Below are 19,447 nucleotides of genomic sequence, written 5' to 3'. Positions count from 1 at the left end.
CTTGTAGACAGAGACGGTGTTGGGGAAGGAGCGATCTGTCAAAATATCCTGGGGATTTAACAGTGTGTCTGTATGTGTCTTGGCTACAGGCTAAGTCTTTTATCTTTTTTGCTTCATCAGTGAAAATGTTTGTGTCAAGCTGGTCCTATCTAGGCAGGTGAAACTGTCTTCAGTGTTTTATTAACTAATAATCCTTGGCTGGCACAGTAACTCCTTGATTTGCACAGTAACTTCAAAATACAGGGTTCTGGCTGTAAAGCTTCTTTACCGTTTGGATGGAGCTCTACATGTTACTGCTTGAGCATGTATGTGCCGTTAATACAGTCAAGCCAGTGGAGTGGAAATATGAGTAATCTCAACATTCTTCAAATTTGATAATTTTCTGTTCGTTTGCTTCCTGTTTAGTAAGCTTAATGTTCTGTGGAATGTATTTCTAGCAAATGATCCCAATCCCTGACAAACCCAGGGTGCTAACGGCAGGATCATTATTCCGTTGCATGTTTTAATTGTTATTGGATCTGACTATCTAGAATAGAGCACAAATCATCTGAGAGTAGTCACCTAAAGCTCTGAGAAAACTGCTCATGAGAAACTTTGGTACTTCTAGTTCAGTGCCTCCATCTCATATGCTGTTTAACCCTCTTTGTTTATTGTAATTGTCAGTTTTTTTCATTATTATTATTCTTGCTGTAGTTAAATTAGAGGTTTCAGCAAATGTAGAACAGTGTGAAAAGTTCAGTTGATAAGACCCACCACCTTTAAGCATATGCTAATTTTAAGTATTTGAGTAAAAATGCATGTGAGTAAAGTATACCTGTGATGTTTGCATGGTTAAAGTAGGTACCTACATTAAAAAAATACAGTATATTCACTGATAAGACAGTTCAGCAATAGGTTTGGAAGTTCTCATTGTCAGCTAGTGCCTCTGTGGAAAGGTTTATAGTTCTGTTTAGTTAGGTGGGCATTCATGACAGTGACTCTGAGCATATCAGCTCATAGAAGCTTGTATCTGGATCCATGGAGACCTGCTTCCTTGGAAGTCAATATTATGTTACCCGTTTCAGCGAGACAGAACTAAGACACAAAGACATTTCTTAAGGTGACTTATGATAAATGGGAGCTGATCTGAAAACTGACTCTAAATGTCCTTAATGTCCATATGTTTATGAATTTTCCATTATGAATGCTCTCATAGAGAACACTGCTCAATTTATTTCGCTTTATGCTTCACAGAGCTAAAGGAAATACATATTGTTTGTACCATAATCAAATGTATTGTGGAAAAGTCCCATTGTTACAAAGTAATATGGGGATTCTTACTACATAGGAGGAGGTGGTGTCACTTGCTGGTTGTATTTGGACTGAGGGAGGTTGGTTTTTTGCCTTTCTGCACTGGATGACTCATAAAGTTAAAAAGGCAGCTTGAAATTAAGTTAGGATAGAAAAATAACTTTTTTAACTGTCTCACAGTAACAGTAGTCATCAGATGGTCCTGGGGTGGCAATAATACTGTGACTAGGCTGTGAGCTGAACATTCTGGAAAATGCTTGTTGTCTGTATGCCGCTGAGCAAGTGGAAAGGTCAGTTTGTTGTAGTGGTGTGATACCAGCATGTTTTAGCAATACAGGAGAAGGATTTCCTGAAAGCAAAAGTTAAAGCCTAGTTTCTTTGAAGCCTGAGTTTTGATCTTATTGGTATCTAACAGAACAGGTAGGATATATGGGACTAACAGGTTCTGAAAATGTCTACACAGTGCCATACCTACACATTTCATATATATTCCTCTTACTGTAATGAGGTAGCACAGTGAAATGTGGTTCATAAAATACTTGGATTAATTTTATTTCGGAAGTAATGTTTGAAGTGCCTGTTCTGACACCTCAAAGCTTAGTGCAGCTTTCCATTGACTCCTAGAGAGTCAAAGATTCTCTTCCTCTCATTGATATTTTATAATTTGCAAAAGATCCTTCACTGTAGCATTTAAAGACAATTGAGGTATTTGAAGATGTTTTTCGGTTGTACTGGAAACAGCCATGTCTTTTTCTGTCTTCATCAGCTTTCCTGCTTTGTTTGCATCAGTACACTGATAAAGCTGCAACATTTTGTGCCTCTGATGTAACTTCTGTCTGGAGAGGTTCACGAAGTTCCATAGGCTTCCTTGACATGAGTCTGCACACTACAGATACTCAGAATGTGGCTGACTTGTCTTTCTTCTTTTACAATGAAGTTCTTCCTTAAGGAGCTTCTGAACCCTGGATAAGTTACTGTGAAGCATAGACATGTTCATGCTAGGGCTGCAGGTAAAACCACTGCAGCCACTGCTAACGTGGGAGCATGTATTACTGTCTTCTCTTAAACATGTATCACTATTTCCAATGCGGTGTCAAATATTGAAAACTCACCTGCAATTAGCTGTTCTCTCATAGTCTTTTCACCTGGTATTTACAGGATTGTTGGGTGTGCTTAATAGGCTTTGCAGATCATGTGTGTCTTTAAGAGCCAGACCTCTGCCAGTGCTCAGGAAGCTATGGTGTGGCTTGGCATCGGTAGCAACAAGAGCTGCCCTGTGCTGCAGCCTCTGGCTTGTGGCTGCAGAGGCCTGGCAGCCAGGCTGAGCAAGCTGCAGCCTCATCAGCAGTATCTGTTTGTTCTCTTGTAAATGTACTTAAACTATAAATGGACTACTAATTTCAGCCAGCATTGGCTACTGCTACCCGTTTGATATTTTTTTTTTAAAGAGGCTATGCTTAGGAGTAAGTTAGAGTAAGGTCAAGGTGTTCAACAGCCTCTGAGATTTGAAACTGTTATTTCATACTACATTAAAAAAAAAATAGAGGCCAGCAAACCTACAGCTCATCCTGGCAATCTGTCCATGGCATATCCTAAATCCAGTCACTTACTGCAGGTCTCAGCACTGGAGCAAATTCGGGGAGGTTCTGTGGAATTTCTGGAAACGTGTGGCACACCCCAGGCAACATGTTGCATAAGGGGGTTATGCAATCCCAAACTGCCTGAGGTCTGCCCATGTGTATACCTTGCCTTTCTGCTCTACCTTCCTTTCCACAGCTGTGGGCAAGTATCTGTACTTACTTTTGCACACATGAGAAAATAAGACTTGACATGTTGAAAAAGGCAGTACTTCTTTTTTGTACAGCCTGTGCCATCTGAAATCAGTGACTGCAGGTAATGTGATGCCTTCCAGGCGGCAGAAACTTCAGTAGGTGCACTCTATGCCCATCAGACCTACCTCTTTGAGGTGACCATGAGCAGATGCAGTCTGCCACTTCTCCTTGGTAGAAAATGACAGGACTAGAGGAAATAGTTACAAGCTGTGTCAGGGAAGGTGGATGCTAGGAAATACTTCTTCATAGAGAAGGTTATCAAACATTGGAATGGTCAGCCCAGGGCAGTGGTGGGGTCACCATCCCTGGAGGTGTTTAAGCAGCATGTGGACTTGGTGCTTAGGGACATGGTTTAGTATTGACCCTTCAGTGCTGGGTTGGACTGTATGGGCTTTGAAGTCTCTTCCAATGGGATGTATTCTGTGATTCTGTAATACTTGGGCAAGTAAACTACAGGCAAGGGGTGAAGACCCAGAAACCATTCACAGTCTTGCTGCTGTATGCTACAGCAGCAGCAGTCCCTGCTAGTACCAAGAACACTTGCTGCTGAAGTGCAGGTGCTCCTGGGAGTTAAATGTACTACTTGGCTTGAGAGAGGAGAAATTAAAGCCACAAATGTGGTAAGAGGTGTGCAACAGGTTTGCAGGTGAAAAGGAAATTATTCTAAATGTTTCAGCTTTCATAGTTGCCAAAAAATAATGAAAGCACTCTCTTCACAGTTTTTGTTTGAAAAATAATCCTTTCAACTTTTAAATTAAACTACTTGAGGAAAAAAAAAAGAAAGAAAAGATTGTTTATCTGAAACTTTAATGTGAACATTCATCAGCTAAGTGTTTGTTTAAAACTTTGCATTAATATGGGTTCAGTGATGGTGAATCAGACAAAACAGAGTGGCTAATTTTACTCAAACATGGTAGACCTTAAAAGCTATGCTGAATTCCAATGAAGTAATTCCTCTTCTAGTGCCAGTCACAAATGACCCTTTCTTGCTGCTTTCTGCTCAAAACATGGCTTTTCAGCCACCTATACCCCATCCTTCACAGTGTGTTGTGATTCTGTATGATTTTCTGCCTAATTACATTTTAATGGCTTTAAATATATTCTAAAATTCTTACAATGGTGGATGTTAGATCGCAGTCTGTGGCAGTATGTCCCAGGCAAAAGTCCTTTGTGCTGATTTGCAAGGATCAAACAAATTGGTTTTGATTTCATCATCTTTATGTAGAGCACTTGTTGTATTGGGCATTCTCCTGATTTCATTGGGATTATGAGGTGTAACTTGGAGCGTGTTCGACTCCTATCACTTCAGGCAGTCAGAACCATGAGTTGATGGGCTTGGGGAAGTTATTTATTCTGGTCTTTAGGGCACAGTGGCATTACTGACAGTGATGCAGTGAAGTGCTTTACTTGTTCATTTTTAAACCACTAGCTCCAGTTGCTGTCTTTTTTAGAATTTAGAAATTGCTGTGCTGAGTATTTACAAATTTCACAGAACATTTTGTTCTCTGCTTTAAATCCTGCATACCAAGTGCCTGCCTAGGGCGAAGACAAAAAAAAAGTTAGCTTTGATACTCCAAAACTGGTTGAATAAATCCTGTGCAGCTGGCCTGCGTGAAATGTGCCCAGTGACAGCAAGCCACAGAGAGGATTCAGAGGGTTAGGAAGAGCTCTGTGCCTGTCAGATGCTAGGGGTGTTTTATGGCTTTTGCTGTGAAGGGCAGTAACATGCATGCATCTATACTGCTCAGTATTAAGTGTGCAAACTGGTGATTGCCATGTGGTGCTCTCAAGCAAATATGTGGACAAACCTGATGCCTAAGTGTGCAATATTGCCTTCTTTGTATGTTTATACATGCTTTGATGTTTTCCAATTTTGGAACTGTGGTTAAAGCTTCAAAGGGAATCAATGAGTGTGCAGCAGCTGAGAATACGTTTCTAGCCCTGGACTTTGCTGTGTGGTTCTGTGAATGTCTCCTTGTTGGTGAGGAAAGGGTACTGTCTAGCCTGTACTGCACTGTTTGTCCAGGAAAATTCTCAGAGACTTACCTAGATGGGCCAGCCAACACAGTACAATTTACACTTGTGTGTACTTGTAGATGAGATGCCAGCGACTGTTAGGGACTGCAGACTATTTCTTCTGTCTATGCTATTCTCAGCAGCAGCTCTGCTCCTTTAACTGTCTCTGCTTTGCTTCTTTATGTAATGTAACCCACCTGAGATGTGGTCCCAAGATGACTTAAACAAATCTAAGTGTCAGAAAGTCATGAATTGAAGTTCAGAAAAGCAAGTTTTGGAATATGATGTTATGAAGGCTGTGACTGGTTCACGTGAGCTGCATGGAGCAAGGTTGTGTTTTCCTCTAATGCTATGTTGATGATGGACAGGAATTTGTAAAGTCTGCTTTTACTCATGTTTTGTGAGCAGAGTGCTCAGCAGTGCCACCTTTGTGGATCCAGCTCCACCCTCAGGCTCCAGAGAACTTCAGGTTCTCTAGAAACAGGCACTAGAGTAACTGCAAGGATCTGACATTGTTCAGAGTGAAGGACTTGGAAAAGAAAAAATATGGAGGCTTTTGTGAATACAAGCATTTATCAGTAATACTCTAAGAGGGACTTGAAAAATGGATTTGTATGCATTAGGTCATTTCCACCTTCTAGCCAAATGAGGTAAGAAGAAAATTTTCCTTGGAGCCAATTTGGTCAGTAATGGTTACTGGCAAGGATTTTTTTGTACTACTCTTACATCATTTTGTAGTGGCCATACAATGAAATAGTGCACTGGGCTATGTGGACCACTGAACTGAGCAAATGTGTGGCAATTTTTACAATGCCTTTGCTGAAAGACTTCTTTTAAGGGACTATTAAAGGGTTTTGTCTGATTTGTTTCAGAGTGGGATTGCCCCGTTCCTGTTGATGCATGCTCATAATCTGGACTCCAGCAGGACTGAGAGACACATCTTGTCAGGCAACGGTAAGATTGTGTTACCTGTGTGGAAGAGCATGTTGAATTCTGATATATGTAGCTTGTGACTTTCAGCTGTTTGATCTGAACCAAGGGACAGGAAGATTTTTTTTCCATTTTGAGGGATCAGTGCAGAGCAAAGACAGGAGGTGAAAAAATCATTAGGAAAACATAAAAGGGAATAGGAGCAGCAGAGAGCATAGTCCACTAGTCTTTTACTAGTGTGTATGAGCATTGCTCATATAACTTAAAGAGAGTACATGCTTTAACTGAGCATGTACCAGCTGAGGACTTGGCCCATAATGTCCTTTATAAAGCTCTGATTCCTCCCCCAATAGTTTCTCCCCTCTCTCTTCAAAGAAGCACCTGTTGTTGGTGAAGTTCGTGATGATGCTGGATTAGTGCACATGCGGTCAGCCGCCTTGGCTTCGGCCCTTTGGACCCAAAATGAACTCCAGCTGCTGTTGCCCAGAGCAGGTGCTTCATCCAGCCCTGGCAGCTGCTTGAATGTACCCTGTCATGGCCAAGATGAGGGAGTAGGTCTCCTGAACTACCCAGAGGAAGGGCTGATGAGCAGGACAGAAAGAAATAGGAGTGTACTACAGAGACCTGGTTTTCATACCCAACATTTACCAGACAAAAGTTTCTGTAGCATTTCCTTGTGGAAGTAGAAAATCGTGGCTGTCACTCTGTGAGTGCTGAGCTTGCACAGCACTCTGATGGGTGATGGTTCACAAAATGAGGCTGAGGGACTGTTAAAGACCAACAGGGCCATGACAAATGATTGATCTCAAAACTGCCAAGCCTGTAATATCAGCTGGAGATAGGATGGAGGTACCTGATGGTGTGTGAGAAATTCTGAGGGCTGGTAGTGTTTCATAGCTCAGAGTTTAGAGTTGTTGTTTTAAAGCTCCAGTGAGCATCCTGACAAGAGTGAGGTTAGGCACGGAGCAGTTTACTGCTGTGTATGACAGCTTCAGCCCCACATTCACACTGCCAAAGCCAGCAACAAGGGAAGAAAACAAAAGGAGAGATAACCTGGGATTATGAGGGAGCCATAGGGGACAGCGTTGAGAAAATGGAGGATGAGGAAACAAGATTGGAACTTCTAGAGATATGGATGGTTTGGGAGGTAGCAACCTTCAGCAGGAGTTTGAGGAGGCAGCACAGATAGCCTGTGTCAGAGGTAAAGCAGCAGCAGTCCATTGTTAGAATGAAGGGGACAAGACAGCCTTCAATGGGAATACAGCAGCTTAGAGTAAGGGCAACCTAGATCTGCATCAGGAAGTACTGGGGAACGTCTTGTAGAGCAGGGAGTCATATGGGAGTCTTTAAGAGGTTCAAAGTCATTCCCATTGCTGGCCTCACAACCAGCCCTTCCAAGTCCCTTCTATCTTGCTTTCAATTTACTCACCTTGGACTGTTTCTACTGACTCAGGAGAAGTCTCTGTCTAATCCTGCACTCTCTGACTATTCACATGGCTGCCAATGACAGCTATCCTGGTCTTAAAAGCATGTGCCCACATATGTCACTGTCAGCATTAACACCAACTTTAATTTCACTCCTTAGGGTTCTGTCCTCTTTTTTACTGAAATTACCAAATGCTCCAGTTTCTCCAATAACCTGCCAATCCCCCTTGTCTGTGGTTTTGGTCCTATCTCATCAGCCAGGCTTTTCATTCTGTGTATGTGTGCTGATTGCTCAACCAAGTTCCCTTTGAACCTCCGTAAAGAGGGGTAACTGCTAAGCATGGACACTTCTCTGTGTAGCTATAAAAGGATTATACAGGCCATATTTTATTACAGCATGGCACAAGAGCAGGAGGAAAACAGGAATATTGGAGGTCTCTCTTTGTCAGGAAATGGGATTTCCGCAGGTGCTCAGTTGCAAATGCTCTGCATGCTTCTAAGGCTTGGCACGTGGCATTGCTAAATCCTGATTCAGGATGCAAGAATGTCTCGTGGCCCCTGCCATGTAAACTGCTGTCTAGCCATGTTTGGAAATCAGCCGTCAATGATGACAGTGGATGAGTATGGGTAAAATGAGCAGCTTGGCTTCAGCACTAAGCAAGATGTTAAACATCCTAAATACAGATGCCAGTTCGTATTTGGAACAATGAAAATTACGACCTTTGCTGTAGCAAGTGCTAAGAAACTGGATCGTTCTTCATGTCCTCGCTGCCCTCCCAGGATTGAAAATGTGACAAAGTATTTCATCCCTTTACAGGATTAAGTGAAATTGGTAACCAAAATCATTGTATAGAATTACATAGAAATACTCTTGAGAGCCAAATATATTGATTTAAGATGAGCAGTGTGGTGACAGAGAAATGGTTTCATTTTGGATTGTTCGGGTTGTCCATGTTTGTTCTTGCAGAAGAAAAACTGCTCCTCACAGTACAGGCCTCAAAAACTTCTGTCCTACTGCAGCTCTTTTGTCAGATGCTCATCCTATTTGTATTGCTTCTACATGAAAATCAAGGAATTAGGGAAACAGCACCAGAAACCTTACAGGAATGCAGTCCTCACAACTGTTAAGGAAATATATGTATTAGAATTAGGCAGGTTCTGTGTTCACATCCCTGGGCCACGTCACATGGCATATGACTATTAGAAATGTGTGATGTGCATCTGTGTTAGGGAAGATGTCCTCTTATGTGCTCCTGGTTCCTGGCCCTATGTCTTTGCCACCATCATCAAATTACACTTCATTTGTGCTGCTCGGGGTTTATCAGCAAGAGCTGCCCTGTCTCCTCATCTGCCTGGTAGTGCAGCTGGGTGATACGCCCCCCATTGCTGCTTCACCAGCAGTGGAGAGGCAGGTGTTGCTGACTTCCTCTGTACCTCTCTTCCTCAGCTTCCTTCACTATTTTCCTTATGAAAAATAGAAGTGCAGCTTTCTTCTCCTTTTGAAATAATATCTAAAATGCAAACCACTCTGAGTGGCCCATGGTCTGCATTTAAGTGTGGCAGCACATTTCATTTTCTTTTCCAGAGATTTTTAACTCCTGGCATTGATAATACTTTTTTGAAGTACCTGTCTCTCAGTAATTTAAATGTAATTGTGTACCAAGGAGCTTTGTGGATTTCAGCTGTTCCCGAAAGGTGTGTGGCAATGTCCCATGTCCTGTCTGGTGAGAAACAACAGAGTGAAGCACTTTGACTGTAGTAAAATCATAACTCACTAACTGCTAGACTAAGAGTAAGGAAATAAAGAGCTTTTTAGCAGGCCTCCATGTTTTGATGATCTGGAGAATAGTTTTTTTACTTTGTATGATGCCATGTGCAGAAATTCCCCATTCAGGGTCAAAAATACTGAAAGCACAGCCGACAATTAGCTTGCTGCCAGTAGGAAAAACAATCATTAAGTGGTGAGTGAAAGTAGTGTCAGAAAGGGACCTTGACAGAGTGGTAACATACAGTTAGACCAAGTGACATTCTTCACACCTGCTGTGCTGCATAACAGTAGCTGGCTGCCTTAACCCGTGGCACTACAAGTGGAGCATTGTGCTGTGACATGGCCTGGACAGCGATTGAATTACACACCGATTAGGTCTTCGGCTTCTCCCTCTCAGTGTGGACAATGAAGAATCAGAAGTGGACATGAGAGCTTTAGCAGGCCTTGTGCTCTTGAACAGAGAAGGATTAATTTGTAAATGGTAAATTGTTTTGGGGCCAAGAGTCATAAAACTGAGCTCTTGCCCTTCTGCTGCCTCAAAGGCGCAGGCTTTGCAGGAAATCCCTTCTCCTCCTCCTTCTGTGGATTGCTGTGATCAGGGGAGGAGGGGCATGTGGAATTCACTCTTCTGCTCTGCCGAGAAGGAAGACGACACTGGTACATCCGTACAAATGTTGCTCCCCTGTCTCTCACTACCTTAGGAAGGGCATGAGACTAAATTAATTGGTCTTCTGCCATTTCCACAGGGGTGTGGATTTGCCTCTCACTGAGGTGCTGCTGGCTGGGTCACAGCCTGGTAGAGGGTGTGTACACTTTCTCAGAAGGTTTGCAACAAGCCTGGAGAGTTGCATTCTTTCCCTCTTGTCCCTTTTTCCTTTGAAGGTCTACATCATGTGAACTTTTTGGGGTGTTTTTGAGAGGTGAAGCTTTAGTAAAAAGAACAGGCACATTGAACCCAAATTGAAGAAACAACAGCATTGTGTGGCTGATACAGTGCATGGGAAAACAAAGCACTCCCATTCCATCTGGTCTTGCACATCCTCTCCCTGTGGTAGCTGTTAGGCATAAGTGCAGACTCAGAGGTGGGCAGGACTAGTTTGCCATGCAAACATCTATGTCATGGCTCCATCCTATTTTGTAGAACCAAGATGTGGACGTCTTAAAGCATTGTAGGAGATAGGAGAGTTTAACTGCACTTAACCTGAGTTTGGATTAGACATGCCTTATGTCTTGGAGTTTGCCAGTAAACAGCAAAGTATGTGGTCAGTGTAAACAGGACCCTCTTAATCTGTTACTATAAAACTGAAAAGGACAGTCTCGAACTCCAGCAATCTTTCAGATCATCGTAAGGCGTAGTGACTCCTGGCCATCACAGTGAAATCGACAGGGGTATTGCTATCGGTGACAAATGAATATAGATGTAGTTGTATACATGGAAAACTATATTCTTGCAATTATCTTTATTATAGTTATAAATGATACTAACTCTCTCTACGGACTTGATCCTATTTGCTGTGTTGGCATTTCTTTTGTTTTGAGCTGGGAAGCAATGCATACCTAGGTACCATAAGACTGTAAGAGACTTTTCGTATACCATTTAAAAAGAGCTGCTTGTGCTCTGGTTTGGATGAGAAAAGATACATTTAATACTCCTGAAAGTAGCAGCTTTGCTAGAATGCACCAGTTCAGAGTAATTTTCTCATAAACTATCAGTTCCAGAAAACTCCCAAATCTCTTGTGCCTGCTTTCTCTAATAGGTGGCAAATCCTTATTGCCTCCCAAAAGCTGCTCACAAATCTGTAGGGTATAAAGGCTTTGCTTTGGTTCTTTTTTTTTTAAGTTGGTGAAAGAGTACAAATGAGAGAAACTCATCTCTTTCTCTACACTGTCACTACTGTCTACTGGTAGTTCATTTTCAGTACTGGAAAACAAGTGCTGTTCTAAGTAGCCACTGTTGTCTTTAACACCATGGACTATTTCAAAGGTAAGTTTTAAAGGAAAAAAAAATTAAACCCAGTCATTCACCAGTGCTGATACAGGAATGACAGAGGTTAATACCACTGACATCATGTTGGAACTGTATAGCATTTTGTTAATGGTTATTAATGCCCTGCTGCTAGGAGACTGACAGTACCAGCTGCCAGTTAGTGTGGTCCCTTCCTGCAAGTGTGATTAGGCCTCTGCTTGGAAAAGAGAGGGGCATGGGGGAGGTTCAGATCTGCTCCCTGTCTGGTCATCTCTCCACTGAAAGAGGAGAATAGATACTGAGAGAAGGTAGCTGCAGTGCCTTCTCCTGTATCTACTGACATCACAAGAGTGTGGAGCAGGAACAGCAAACATCTACAGAGCCATGTCTAGAAGGCACTGAAGACGTGTTCAATTCAAATCTTCAGGTCTAAACTCAAGATACACATCCTTTGGAAGAAAACAGCAAGAAGTTTAGACAGAGACAGATGTGCATGGAAATTATGCTGGAAGGCCTGGGGAAGAAGCCTAGATTGGTGTTAGAGAGCCTTGGACATGAGTGGAAAGAAGTCAGAAATTTTGTACAGTGGAGGGGAAAAAAAGCCCTTGAGAGGCAGGGCAAGGAACTTGGTAATGGCAGAATGATGAAGGATATAGAGCAATTAATTAGCTTTCACTAAACCATGTTCATTGTACATCCTGATTTGTACATGCCTCACATGGCTAGCTTATTACTTTGCTTAATACCTTTGAATTTCATCCACCATAAGGGAATGAAACAGATACAGAAAGGTGCAATACGTCAGTGTAGCATATCAAATTGGGAAAGGCATTTTTAGCAGTCTGTACTGAATACAGATTTAAATTGGCATTAGATTATTCCTTAAGTGTATTGTTGTTATGACAAATCTGAAAGGAGCTAAAAGCATTTCAACAGATGAAAAAAAAAAGAAAGTATTTCCTTTCCCATAGCTTGGACCCAAAATGAGATTGGCAGCCAGGTTTGCACAGCCTGGCCTTGTATTACACAGGCACCCTTTGGTGAGTTTGAGTAGAACATGTGGAGATCACTTGTGAGTCCTGCGGGGGGAAGTGGCTCACCAGGCCTCTCCAAATCGTTCAGCTTCTAGATCTCTTTAAATCTGGTATAATGTAACCTGAATAACACACTGGGGTTGGTCAGCAAAGAAATGTCTGATGGCCCAAGGACATTTTGATGTTAACTGCTGTCTGATGTACCACACAAACTGTTGTATTCTCTTCCATGCTAAGGAAAAAAAGTGTATCTTCTTATGAATGCTTTCAAAAAGGGAAGATGAGTGTTATCAAGCAGTAAGAAGTGTCTGGAAACAGTGAAGGGAATCAGTCTTTTCTGATGAAAAGAATGGAGTAATAAGTCAAACTTGCAGGCTAGCATAAGCATCTCTGAATCTGTACATAAACCACTGTCAAATTGCAGAGTAGGGCTCATAAGGACAGTGCAAGAATTCAGTTAGTAAAACTTTAGGAGAAGGGCAGCTCCTTGTCTTCAGAGACTGCTTTATTTTTAAAATAGAGGCCTTAGTTTCCACTGCCACAACCCTGCAGTGATTGGCAGTGCTTCAGCCTGATCTATGAACTTAAAACACATTTGATCTGTATGATGGTGCTTACTGCCAGGTCTGGCCACTCCACCTGAATAACTATAATGTGCTCATAAATCAGGGGAGAGCATTCTTCTGTGACACCATCCCAAATGCCCTACTGAGCTGAAGCCTGTGTTAGCCATCAATGCCTCCTATATAAACATGTCATACTTTAAAGTAGGGTCTTACGAAAGCACAAACAATATACTGCCGTAGAGGGGCCACACAAAGTCAAGATCTGTTAAGTGGTGGGAAGAGGAGGAGAAAAATCTCTTGATAAATATATCTACCAGATACTTGTGGAAAGAAAATAATGAAGTCTAGGTTACATGCCCTTCAAAGTGAAATAGTGAAATACAGACTTGTTGCCCCTTTCTTTGTGAAACTTGGGAGTTAGGAGTCACTAGCAAAATGACAGTGCAGGAAACACTGACTTATGTTGTGTTCATTTCAGCCTGGTCAGGGACTCTGCCCCACACCTCACACATCACTGTTTCTTGCTTAGGAAGACCTCCATGCTAGATCTTTGTGCAAGATTAGTTCTAGTCTGAAAGTGGTGTAGTTAAGAAGCGTGAAAGATAGTAGATGTGGTGCCTAGGGACATGGTTTAGTGGTGTCCTGGCAGTGCTGAGTTAATGGTTGGACTCTATGATCTTAAAGGTCTCTTCCAACCAAAATGTTTCAGTGGTTCTATGATTCTGTTTCTTTACAGCACCACTTGAAACCTGCTGTCAAGTGCCACAAGACTCTCTAGGTTTTTAAGTAGTCCTTGTATTTGATTATATAGTAGAAAGCGCTGGTTTGCATTTGATCTTTTACAGAAAGTTGATCCTGGTTCTCGCACAAGGTGATGCTAGTTCTAGGCATGGTGGGAGAAATGTTGAGCATCTCAAGCTTACCTTCATCACAGTGCACAGCTGACTGGCTTGTAAAACTGTGTTTGTGCTGGTGCAGCCTTTGATCTGAATCAGTAAGGCAAGTGCTCCCAACAACAGCAGCTGGAACACACACAGCCAAAAGTGACACCAGGCTGTAAACAGTGACTCCAGCCGTCCTTGTCAGATGGGTCACAAATCACAGGGGCTGACAGGTGCCTGTGCTGGTGTCCTGCACACAGGGTGTGCCTTGGTGTGGAGCAATAGGTAGGAAACCTGCGTGGTGGGTGGCCAGCTTGTGACTTCAGTCACTCAGATTCTCTGCTCAGCAGAAGCCTGTTGCACAACTTGGTTCAGAAATAGAAATATTTGCTTTTCTTTAAAGTGGGCTGACTACTGCATGTACTCTGACTTAGAGTGTGTTGGCAGCACACATAGCTGCACTGCAAAGAAAGGGTTTATTCTGCATCTCAAAGCAAAGCTGCTCAGATACTTCCAGCAGCCTTGATCAGGCTACTATTTCTGTACAGACCATAAATTGCTATCTTGCAGGTTCCCTCAGCACTTCCCTCAAATGTCCCTTTAAACTTCTGCCACTAACAAGCTGACATGAGTCACTTGGAATTAGTGACAGACTGTTACTTTAAAATAATTCTATACTCTTTAACAGTCATGATAACCCTAAGGTTAAGTTGTTTTAAGGCAAGCGCATTTTGTGGAACAGAAGACTGAGCTTGCAGCTCTCCAGTTGCTCATACTGGGATCCTCTCTTGAGCACACAGGTTTCTTTCTGCAGAAGAGAGATCCAGCACACTAGAGGGAGTCATAAGTAGGCTTCATCCTGGAAGTGATTCAAGGTGTTTGGACATGGACTTGTCATAGGGATAGCTAGCTTTTCCCTGGGAGTAATGTCTTTTTCTAGATATAGCTGGAGGAATTAATGAGGAGCTGTGGGAGACTGTGATGACCTTCCAAAATGCACATGGAAGACGTGACACAACCTTTCCACTGCCTGCTTAAAATTGTTTTTCACTGCCTTACCTTCTGCCTGCATACATCAATTTCAATGCTGCTCTTGCTCCCTCACCACCTCTTTCTGTATGTAACTTACGGCCTATAGGGCCTGATGCAAAGCAGTCAACCTGTTCACATTAACTGGAAGCAACTCTCACCTTAGGCAGGTGGTGCAGTGCCTTCACAAAACCACAGAATCACTATGGTTGGAAAAGACATTCAACATCCTTGAGTCCAACCATTATCTAACTCTGCCAGGGCTGCTACTACACCATATGCTTGAACACAATATCTAGATGGCTTGTAAATACATCCAGGGGTGGTGATTCAACCCTTTGATAACCTTTGATAACCTTGTGGCAGGTACTTCCACAGCCAGGCTTCAGTGAAGCAGGCAGGCTTTTGCCAGAGGGAATAGCTTCTACATAACTTTAAGAACCACAAGGCAAAGCCTGAACTGCAACTCTAAACATGCACTGCCCTCAGGAGAGGCTCCTCAGTGCTGTGCAGCTGTTGTGAGAGCTGAGGAGGACAAGGACCTCCATAGGGGAGTACCACATGTGCTCGGGCGGCTCCTGGCAGTCAGCAATCCTGCCTGAAGTCAACTTCTGTTTAGGTGGGTTTTAGTTTGGGTTTGGTTGGTTTTTTTTTCCAGAGTCACTTGATAGGGTGTAATCCTGTAAGATGCTCAGCAAAGAAGCTGATACAGTAAAGTATTTCTGCAGATGCTTAATTTTCACTGAATGAGTGGTCCTTTTATGTGGGTGGGTGCACTCATATGCTTAAAGTTAAGCACGTGCTTAAGTGCTTTTTTGGATCAGGGCCAAAATGCTAATATGCTGAAGGTTCCCTTTCTTTCTCGAGTAACAGGCAGTGTTCAAGACCATTATGTGGACCTTTGGACCTGCAGGATTACTCAAATACATCCATGACTGACAAGTATTAGACACTTAAGGCTTTTAAACTTTTTCAGCAATAACCTAATGAGTTTTTGCTATATTACAACTTTTATATTTCACATACAAGGCAGCTCTTGGCTGGGCTTGTGGCAGACCTGAAGAAAAGCTCATTTGCTGACTTCAAATTAGATCCTTTTACTAGGATATTTTATATTTGTTTGAGAACAAAGTGTTTACTGTAGCATCTTCTGCTCTGCCCCTGCTGCTTACCTTTAAACAGTTCCTGCTGCACTTCTGGAAGGGAATCATCTGTTTTAAAGGCACCACAGAGATGTTAAATTCAAACTATTGGGAGTCACTTCTGTGATAGTGCACGTAGTGATAATAGGCTGCTTTGATGACAACACTGGTAATGGGCCCAAAGGGCATGTGTGGGATGTGACAGTGGCGTGCACCTGTCTCGGGCAGGGGGCACTAGGTCTTCCCCTGTGGCAGCCTTTGTGGTGACTGTGCTAATCACCAAGAGTGACACTCCCCATGCCCAGCAGCCTGGGGAACGTAGCAGGGTGTTGTGAGTCCAAATACACAGCTGCTTCTCAAATTATAATACACAGGTTCAGAGGTCACTGCAGTAAAAGCAGATAAAATTATGCTTTGTACCACCACGCCACATCAAAATGGTAAATTGTTTGTTCTTTAGTGGGTCTGTTGAGCTATTTGCCTTGAGTATAGCAAGCACATGAATTTTTTGATTAGTTGTAGTGCTTTAAAAATAAAGGGGCTTGTTTACCACATGCCATGTTAGAGTTTTCTTTCTGTCCACTGTTCTTTGTGACGCATTTGCTCGGTAACTAAGCTTTAAGGCTTGGCAGCAGGTTGAGGGTGTGGGGCCAGCAGTACTGCAGGATTTGTCTGTTCCAGCGATGCTCAGTGTGGGCATGATAGCCTGTGGGCTATCCTTCAGATACCTGAGATTCAGAGCTAAGCTTCAGGCAGATGGTTATACACATGAGGAGCCATCTAGGTTAATAACCTGGGCAGTGAAGTTATCAGACATCCTGTGCAGAACTACTGCTTCTGTTTCTATTTAGCAAATAGGGCAGATCTTTATCCTGTGTGCAGCATCCCCTCACTTTTCTCAAAATGGAGCTTTTTTTATTTCCAGTCACACCTCATTTTAACCTTTTGCAATCAGCAATAATTTTCAAAGGGACTTTGTAAGTGTTGCTGTCCTCTCTTTCAAATTGTGGACTGCATATTTCAAATGCTTTTCTCCAGAGTGCGTGGTCCAAAAGAAATTGGACAATGCTCATTGTTGATTTGAGGTGGTGCTCTGTCAGGGCTCAGAATGCTTCTGAACATCTTGATCATAAGGGTTTGTCCAAGGTGGATCTGTTGAAGCATGTTAATTCTGGGACATTGCTCTGCCAAGCTGGTGCCTGAATCATCTGATGTTACTCATCTAAGAACCCAGCACTCAGTATGAGCTCAGACTGTCTGCAGATCCCACTTAGCTCTGAGGAGTCAGGGGGTGATACTTCTCGAGCTGTCATCCTCCATCATCATAGAACAGAAGGGAAGAGCTGGAGGTTATGCAAAGTGCCATGGGGTGCTTTGAGCTCTAGGAGCACTGAGTCTTCCCACAGGCAGTGGTGCCCACCATAAAGCTGGTCATGAGCATGCTTCAGTAGATCCTGGCTTGTCTTTCGGGCAGTGTAAATACAGCCAGAAAAACGGTTTGAAATGAGTTCGGTGAATGCCTCTGCAACTACATGTTTAGCCACTCTGTATTTATTGGCAGGCTGAAGGAAAAGCCTCTCTAGTGTCCTTTCCTCTGTGGTGTTTGTACTGAACAAGGGATGGAGCTTTTAAGGCTCTTGCTGAACCAAAAGCGGGAACCAGGCTGAAAAAAGCGTAAGAATTGAAACACGTAGGGTATGTGATGCATTCTCCAGCTTTGACTTTGAGTTGTTCTTATTGTGAATGGCTTGTTAATTTTTTGTTAAATTCTTTGACCATAACTGTGACCAAAGAGAGGAATGTGTTTGACAAGCGCAATAAAGCAACTGCTCCGTGTTTATGGCAAGTGCTGCACTTTTGTGCTTTTAATTCAAATTGCCTGGATCCTTGCAAAACTGGGACAGCATAGGATTACTTACCTTGCTGGAACATGGATGAAACAGAGTATACTACAAAGTAGTATACATACCTCTATCAAAATGTGGAGGGAACGATCTTGGAGTCATAGGGTAGGCATGTATGTATCTGTGCACAGCTGGTTTAGATGCATTTTTGTATCCTGCAACAGCTGGAAGCCTCTATGTAGAAAAATGCCATTAGATAAAATAGAACAGTTCAGTGTAAAAAGAGTAACCGGTATCTTGTGTGTGAGGATACAAGGATAGGGGTAACAAATTATGCATTTTGCTGCACTACTGTAAATAAGTAGAGAAGGCACTGCCAGGTGGTTTCAGTCGTCAGTCCTCTTTGAAGAGGAAAACTGTTGCATGTGTGGGGATGCTCTGGGAGTCCTGAGAAAATGTTAGCACTGAAGGCTAGTGTTCCAAACTTCCTTGGAACACACTTCTGCTGAAGCTGGAGGTGTGAATAATTGGGGTTTGGGGATTTCTTTTTAGTTTGGTGGCAAGAATTTCTTCCGTTGTGCGTGAGAAGCAGGCTTGTATTGGAGGTTTTTACCTTATACCTGTGTCCTCTCTTCTGAAAACAGTATTCCTGCCAGTATTTAGCAATTCTGTTCACCTAAGCAGTTTCTGAAGAAGTTTTTCTTCATGCATTTGGGAAGGTAGAACTATAGAATAGTGAGATTGTCTGCTTTTGGGCAGTCTTCCTTCTATATGTGCCTTTCTTAGAGTCCACTGTTAGATCCACTGTGGAGCCTGGGACAAGTGGTCATCACATACTATATGTTATTCTGTAGCTAATGCCAACTGTAATTTAAAGTGCTCCACACTAATCTCTTCCCCTTATGTATTATTTCCTTGTGCAGCATTAGCAAACCACACGCTGATCCACTGTTGCTTCATGGATTTAGAAAACAGTCTACAAGCCCACAATGATGTCAAACATTGAATATTGTTTTAAGTGCTGGAGGCGCCATCCTGCCTGCACGCTACTTAGGGTGGGCAGCATGCCAGCATGTTTGCTGCCATGTGGCTGAGAACTGGAGCATGCCCACTCACAGTGAACAAAGCAAAACCCAGGACAATAAGGCAAGAATGATGACAGACAGAAAAGGGCTGTCCTGTGGGATGTGCTATTTGACCATAATACCAGCTTTGGAGACTATACTGTCTGGACAGCTAAGAGTTTCTTTCTACACTCCTGCCTTACTGCCTGCACCTGCCCATCTGAGGGCAAGCAAGAATAAAAGGACAACTTTACAGATCTTCCAGGAGCTTGTAAGTTAGCTATTGCATAGTAGTTTGCACTAGCTGCCTAATAGTTGTTCTCTCAGTTTCAGCATTGCCAAATAACACTGGGCTGAATGCATTTCTACTTAGTTTGCTTCTCTCTTCTTTTTTTGGACAGCAAAAAGCCTCTATGTACATGCATGAAGAGATCTGAGGAAGCCTGTATGCTGCATGTGTAACTGACACAGCAGAGCCTGATAGGAGCTGTGAGCATTAAGTGTGGGAGTTAGGAATAACACTTTCATCCCCATCTTGAGGAATGCTGCTTCAAAGCTCCTTTGTATGTGGGTAGTGTATTGGGATCAGTCTGGAGAACCTATATGCAGTCACCTGAGCTGTGCCTTTTCTTTCTGCTTTGGAGGAGTTGATTGCAGGCT

At 42.7% G+C, this 19,447-nt stretch overlaps 1 long non-coding RNA gene across 1 annotated transcript in view; it reads left to right on the top strand.

The window, feature by feature from the left end:
* LOC128898382 (uncharacterized) overlaps nucleotides 1-19,447 on the top strand; it is a 42,391-nt gene that overhangs the window by 9,843 nt on the left and 13,101 nt on the right. The window contains exon 4 of the long non-coding RNA XR_008462822.1: nucleotides 6,011-6,092. This is a non-coding gene — a long non-coding RNA (uncharacterized LOC128898382). The remainder of the gene's footprint in view (nucleotides 1-6,010; nucleotides 6,093-19,447) is intronic.

The sequence above is a fragment of the Dryobates pubescens genome, chromosome 22 (genome assembly GCF_014839835.1).
Source record: "Dryobates pubescens isolate bDryPub1 chromosome 22, bDryPub1.pri, whole genome shotgun sequence".
Taxonomy (NCBI): Eukaryota; Metazoa; Chordata; class Aves; order Piciformes; family Picidae; genus Dryobates; species Dryobates pubescens.
The sequence above is the reverse complement of the archived record's forward strand: the minus strand, read 5'-3'. Positions and strand labels throughout refer to the sequence as shown.